Source organism: Eptesicus fuscus, chromosome 1 (genome assembly GCF_027574615.1).
Source record: "Eptesicus fuscus isolate TK198812 chromosome 1, DD_ASM_mEF_20220401, whole genome shotgun sequence".
Taxonomy (NCBI): Eukaryota; Metazoa; Chordata; class Mammalia; order Chiroptera; family Vespertilionidae; genus Eptesicus; species Eptesicus fuscus.
Genome location: NC_072473.1, coordinates 111,692,898 through 111,700,291, shown reverse-complemented (window position 1 = coordinate 111,700,291; position 7,394 = coordinate 111,692,898).

Sequence of the window (7,394 nt, the reverse complement as noted above, 5' to 3'; positions counted from 1 at the left end):
ATTCACTGTTTATAATGAGGTGGCCCAACATCATATTGAATCAATAGGTCTGTGAAATACCATAAATTGAAACTGTTTGAGGGAGTGAAATTTTCCATTGTGGCATCTGACATCAACTTGCTGATTACCAGCTTTCCATTTTAAGAAATTACAATTAAATTTAGCAACAGCCTAGTTGGTTCCCTATTTAGAAACACCATGATCTATTTCATAGTATTGCATCAAAACATTAGACTTCTGTGCTTAAAAGCATTACTATTACCATCCCATCCTTGCTACCTATTATATTAATAATGCTTCGTGGCTAAGAATTGTCATCTGACTTCTGTAATTCTAGAATCTCATCATTCAAATTGATATTATAGAGCCCATTTTCATGATAGAATCTCAGACTATTGATTGCAGCTTACAGATAATAACCGTCCCTGAGCTCAAAGATACTAGTGTCTCCATCACTAATGCATCCCTTGGTATCCTCCTAGGGTACAAAGTCAGTTGGTGGGGTTTTGATTCTTACATTGTAAATAATTTCACCCCCTCTGAGCATTCCAAGAAAGTTTAGGTGTCTCTACCTTGGTAACTGTAGGCCATCAACATGACAAAGCTTCAAAGAGGCATTCATGTAAAAATTAGGACCAGCTCTAGGAAGCCTTGTCAGAACATTAAATTCAAGTTCACAAAGTACATGAAAGGAATGTGGCAACTGTATGCCATTCTTGATCTGCGAATTTATTTCCCCATAAAGGGCATCATTAGAACAATTGGTAGACTTTGAATAAGGTTAATATATTAGCTGAAATATTATATTACTATTAATTTCTTAGCTTTGATAATTGTAATAAAGTTTTATGAGAATGTTCTTGATTTTAGGAAATATACATTGAAGAGTTAAAGGGAAAATATAGAGTTAAAGGGCAAAATATCTCTAACTTACTCTCAAATTGTTCAGAAAAATTAATATATCTATGTATAAAAGGGAGAGGAAAGAGAGAGGTTGGGGGAAGGCTCCTTTTGTGCAAGAGAATCCCTGGACTAAATATCTTGGCCTGAGTGCCTGTTTATTATGGAAGCTGTTTATGGCTGAAATAGATGCAGGTAGAAATTGTTCACACAATATAGGACAACTTTCATGAAAATATTTTTAAATTGAATACCATGTCACCAATACTAAGAGTGTTGCCTGGCCCTATATTGTGTCCTTAGTATGAGAAGCTTTTGAGAAGCCCGTGTTACAGGAGCTCTATGTAGGTTGATATAAATTACCAAAACTCACCAGCTGATTTAATTCATTAGCCATGGCACTGATGTCAACAGAGCTCTTCTATCTGCCTCATCTCTAGCCCACTCCTTTAGCAGATGGTGAAAAGAACGTGCAGTTTCTCTCCTGCCCTCTGTGATGGTCCACAGAACTCAGGGTATGCCCACAGGCGGCAAGTACAATTATATCTTGATGTTCCAAGAAAAGGATCATTAGCTATCCATGCTGGGTGTGCCACCTTCCTTGGGGAATTCAGTGTGCTCTGTGGAGGAGTGAATGTGCTCTGGGCATTCTCATTTGTTTGCTCCTTATTACATCATATTGTATCTGAATGATAGTTTAGATCAGAAATTTGCCCATGTAAAGAACTTTTCCAAATTTCACAAGCACACAGTGGTGAAATGTGATGCAATTATGGCCAATGATATTAAGCAGAATATCTTTGGTGGGGTATCTAGTAAGATACTTAAAAGGGTGCGGTTAGGGTTAGGCAGAGATTCAAGTGTCACATGCCCACATTTTACCCTGACATTACCTTTTCCATGAAATATGGTCAGAATGCTGGAGGCAATGCAACTATCTTATAACTATGGGGTAAAAGCACATGCTAGGAATGTGTACAAAGAAGGGAAGATATTGCTTGGTGCCTGATGTTATTATGAAGCTCACTAGCATCCCTGTACTTTATGTCTTAAGAGAAGAATAAAACCCTAATTTGTATAAGAAATGCTTTGCATGTATTTGTATTTCACATTACAGCCTATTGTACATCCTCATAGCTCACGTGTTATAGATTGAATGTGATTGGGGGACATAGCCTTCTCTTAATGGATAGAGATGGAGTTTTGTTCCTTGTTTTTCATTCACTTTACAGTCTCTAGTTGAATATGAGGGCAATTAATTATATTCAGGCTCCTTTATCTGGAAGGTTACAACATATTACTGACTGGAGAAATGTAGCTTAATAACTCTAAACAAACGTATCATTCCATTTTTTAAAAACAAACAAAACCCAAAAATCTATAAAACATAAATCATATATCTAAAGTCTATTCTGAGTATATATATTTATTGGGGTCATGGATTGGAAGTTTAATGCACTTGTGTTTAAACTTCATGAACTCATGGACTATTTTTGCTTTTCTTACTGCTCTATCTCTAGCTCCTTCACCAGCAAAGGCAAAGAGCAGGTTCTCAATGAATATTTGTTGGGAGAATAAAGAAAATAAAGTAAAATAAAATAAATAAAATGGTCTGATTTACAAGTTAGTGAACTTGCTATAAGAAGTACCTAAGGACCTGCTGGATAGCCAGTAGGCATGGGTACTGTAGTGAAGATTGCTCTATCAGGTAGAAGGACAGAAGAAATTACTGCAAAGGTCGCTTACAACTCTTTTATGTTTAATTCTATGATGTACCTGTGATTCAGCTCAAAATAAATAACAAACACCTCTCAGCAAACTAATTAAGGAATATTATAAAGGGCAAGGCCTGTCAATGAGATAGATTAGATTCAGATTTGATGGACAACCAATCAATTAGATAGATACACCTATGCAAAGGAGATGAATGGTGAAGCTACTATTGATGAATTCCTAGCAGTGTTCAGTCCTATGAACTAGACAGGTTGTCTTTGGGGAAAAGGAATTTAGAGGATGCTTCCTTCCTTCATACTGTTTGTCCTTGGATTTGCTTTTAAATAGAAAGCAAATGAATATGCCAATCACAAAATTCTCCTGAAGCTAGAGATACTATATACTCAAATGATTTTCTTTCTTTGACATATTCTGTGTGCATCTTAGGTCTTCGTTTGCAGGGTTGAACCTATATTCTCAAGTAAATTGGTATGAGTTTGTCTTCATTTAGCAAAATGGAGGTTATTTTCCACCATATTCTTTTCTAAACCTGTTACTGAAATGATTTTAAATAATGATCTTAGTTCCCACCATTTATTCTGCTCATTTGAAGCAGAAGTCTCATATTAAGGCTAAACTGCATTCCCCTTAAGATACAAGTCTGTCTGGAAACACTGGAAGAAAAATTTTAAGTACCTGATGGTTTCTACTTGTATGGGAAACCAAGGAAAGAACTGGTCTTAAGGACTTAAGTCTACCATTGTACTATGTCTTCTACCTATGTATATTCATTTTTCTCTCTTCTTGCCTTAGTATTTTATAAAATATTTCTTTTTTCACCTTTGTCAGTTTGTTTGTTCTTTTACTATTCATTTAACTGTAATACTAGAGTACTGGTACTCAAAATGTGGTCCACAGATTTCTGACAATTCTCAAGGCTCTTTCTAGGATCCATGACAAGGTCAAGACTCTTCTCATGAGAATATTAAAAATTGCCCTAGCCGGTTTGCCTCAGTGGATAGAGCCTCGGCCTGCAGACTAAAGGGTTTGGTATTAGATTCCAGTCAAGGGCACATGCCCAGGTTGTGAGCTCAATCCCCACCCAGTAGGGGGTATGCAAGAGGCAACTGATCAATGATGATCTCTCATCATTTATGTTTCTACCTGTCCCTCTCCCTTCCACTCTGAAATCAATAAAAACATATTTAAAAATAATATTAAAAATCATTTTCCTTTGTTGCTGTGTTGACATTTGCACTGATGGTACAAAAGAAATGGTGGGTAAAACTGCTGCTGCCTTAGCACAAATGAAGGCAGTAGCACCAAAACTGTACTAGCACATCAATGTATTTTTTACCACCATGCACTTAAGGGGGTGAAAGTCAATTTCACTTAAGAATGTCCTTGATGTAGCAATCCTATATAATAAAGAGGTAATATGGCAAATTGACCCTCACACCCTCGCACAAGATGGCCACCGCCATGTGGTGAAAGATGGCCTCCCCCAGGTGGTCAAAGATGGCCACCACAAGATGGCTGGCAGGGGAGAGTAGTTGTGGGCAATAAGGCCAGCAAGGGAGGGCAGTTGGGGGATACCAGGCCTGCAGGGGAGGACAGTTGGGGGCAACCAGGCCTGCAGGCGAGGGCAGTTGGGGGTGACTGGGCTGGCAGGGGAGAGCAGTTGGGGGCAACAGGGCAGGCAGGGGGGGGCAGTTGGGGGGACCAGGCCTGCAGGGGAGGGCAGTTAGGAGCGACCAGGCTGGCAGGGGAGGGCAGTTGGGGGCAACTGGGCTGATAGGGGAGGGCAGTTGGGAGAGATCAGGCCAGCAGGGGAGTGGTTAGAGGGTTATCAGGCTGGCAGGCAGGCAAGCGGTTGGGAACCAGCAGTCTCAGCAGTTGGACATCCCCCACGGGGTCCCAGATTGGATAGGGTGCAGGCTGGGCTGAGGGACAACCCCCTACAGTTGCACAAATTTCATGCACCGGGCCTCTAGTTAATTTTATTAAAGATCAACCTTTGAATGCACATGTTTCTTAATATTCTGTGTGACAATTGAAAGGCACACATAAATTACTTCTGATGCATACTGGAATATGATGGTTCAACCAAGGAAAATTATTGCACACTAGAGGCCCGGTGCATGAAATGCATGCACTCGGGGTGCGGGGGCCTCAATCTGGCCTGCACCCTCTCACAGTCTGGGAGCCCTAGAAGGATGTCCCACTGCTGGCTTAGCAATCGGTCATCCTTAAGTGCTACCGTGGAGGCGGGAGAGGTTCCTGACACTGCTGCTGTGCTTGCTAGTCATGAGCCCGGCTTCTGGCTGAGTGGTGCTCCCCCTGTGGGAGTGCACTGACCACCAGGGGGAAGCTCCTGCATTGAGCAGGATCAGGCCTAAACCAGCTCTCCAACATCCCTGAGGGGTTCTGGATTGCGAGAGGGCACAGGCCCGATGGAGGCTGGGGAGGGACGCAGGAGGTTGGCCAGCTGGGGAGGAACTGCTGGAGGGCTCTATGGTATGTCCAACCCATCTTGCTCAGTCCTGATCAGCTAGACCCCAGCAGCAAGCTAATCTACTGGTCGGAGGGTCTGCCCCCTGGTGGTCAGTGCACATCATAGCAAGCAGTTGAGCGGACCTTAGCATATCATTAACATATTACACTTTGATTGGTTGAATGGATGACCTGACACTTAGCATATTAGGCTTTTATAATATAGGATTTGTTTGAGTTGCAAGTTGAACTAGTCCTATTTTTCATAAAATGTCATTTTTATTTGAAGAATTACAAAAACTATGGTTTATTCAGATTTTTAGTATTTTGCAGATATTTTCTCCAAAGATGAACAAAAAGAGCCTGTCACTTCAGAAGAAACATCTGCAGCATTTATTGCCAAAGTAAAATTCAAGGTATCAAGCAAAGTTAGAATTGGTAAAACTGTATATCCATCACATTTAGCAAAAGAGCTGTTCAATACTTAAAGACTTCTTTGATGAGATTGGTAGAGCTATTAATTAATGTGAAAATTTTAATATTGTATACTAAAATGTGTCATCATTTGGAAGATCTGTATAACCCCAGGAATCAATATTTTTTTTCAAATGACTAGTGCATAATGTTACAAAACCATGTATAGGTAAAACAAAGCTATTACAAAGCTAAGATAGGCCAATAGACTTTAATGTAAGAGAGTTTACAAAGTTCAATGATGTGGTTTTAGATTCTACATTGTAACTAAACTTTAAAAATACCACTTGTTGAATTTTGGTGCAGTATCTAAAGAGACTATCCACAGTTATCTGAAGAGCCTAATAAGATACTCTTTTTTTCCAACTACATCTCTGCATGAGGTTAGATCTTTTGCATATCCTTCAAAATCATGGTGCTTCCCTTCCATAATCTTTACCTGTCAAGGTGAACTAGTACCTAAGGATTGAAATAGCTTAACGAGAAATATGGAGGATTATACCTGTAACATTGGTATGCAAATACCTTAGTTGAGTCTAAGAGATTCCTCAAAAATACTTCTTGGGCCAATAAGCCCCATTGTTACATTTATTCTCTTTATTTTTATTGTTGACACTATTACAGATATCCCCATTTTCCCCTTTCTGTGAATTCTACTGCTCCTTTGAGTATAAATTAGATTCTCAATAAATCGTCATAGCTACAATGTTTGTTGCAAATTCTATCACAATTTACAACTTGCATGACAACCATAAAGTAATTGGGAGACACCACTGAAGATGGGGTAGTTGTAGAAAGTGATTTAAGAAAATTTGAACTGAATTGAGAGGTAAAAACAGGTAGATTTGGCATCAAAATTCCAATAATTACTGGATAAGTTTCTGGATGACAGAGGTTTTGTAGACAACAAGATATAATTTTCTGTATTTTAAAGAAATATGGCAGCAAAATTTATGGGGACATGTCTCTGAGGAGAGAGAAGCATAGCAAAGATGAACCATATTAAAGGGGATGCAGTCAAGGTAATAATAGAGTATTTTTCTTTTTTTATTGTTTAAAGTATTACACATAGTAGTACATATATCTCCTTTTTTTCCCCATTGACCTTCCCCCAGCCTCCCCTAGTCCCTGTCGCATGCCCTCATCTCACCCCCACCCCCAGTGTCTTGAGTTTGGTTTTGATAGTAAAAATATGTAAGTCTATTCAATTTAAGGAGGTAAAGGTGGACAAGTTTTTTTCTGCATAGTGTATGCTTTTGGAAGAAACCCAATTTATGTCCTATATATTTCACTAAAGAAGAGCCCACAAGAGAGAACCTAGAAGAGTATGTTTAAAAAATTTCTAAGAGGAAGTAAAATAAAGGAAGGCACTCAGATCCAGCACATAGAGGAGGAAAGGAGGTAGAACTTAAGGAGAAAATTCAACTGGTAGAAACTTACCTGAACCTTTCAGAAAAGACTAGGGAGGGTGATGCAACACTTGAAGTATATTCCACTATTATAGAAAAACAGCAATTCAAAGCCTGGAACTTTCAAAATCTTAGGTGCAACTAGTACCATATTTAACATCATAATGGAAAATTTCCTCCATTTGAGTTTTCATTTATCCCCTCCTGGCCTTTGTGCTGTTGTTGTCATACATTGCACTTCCATATAACTTATACATCTTATTCTACATTGTTATTATTTTATTTAAACCACCTAATATGTTTTAAAGAATTTAAATGATAAGAAAACAAAAAAATTTAGTATATTTATCCATTTAGTTACTTTTTTAGTACTCAACATTCCTTTGTGTAGACCCATATTTCTAT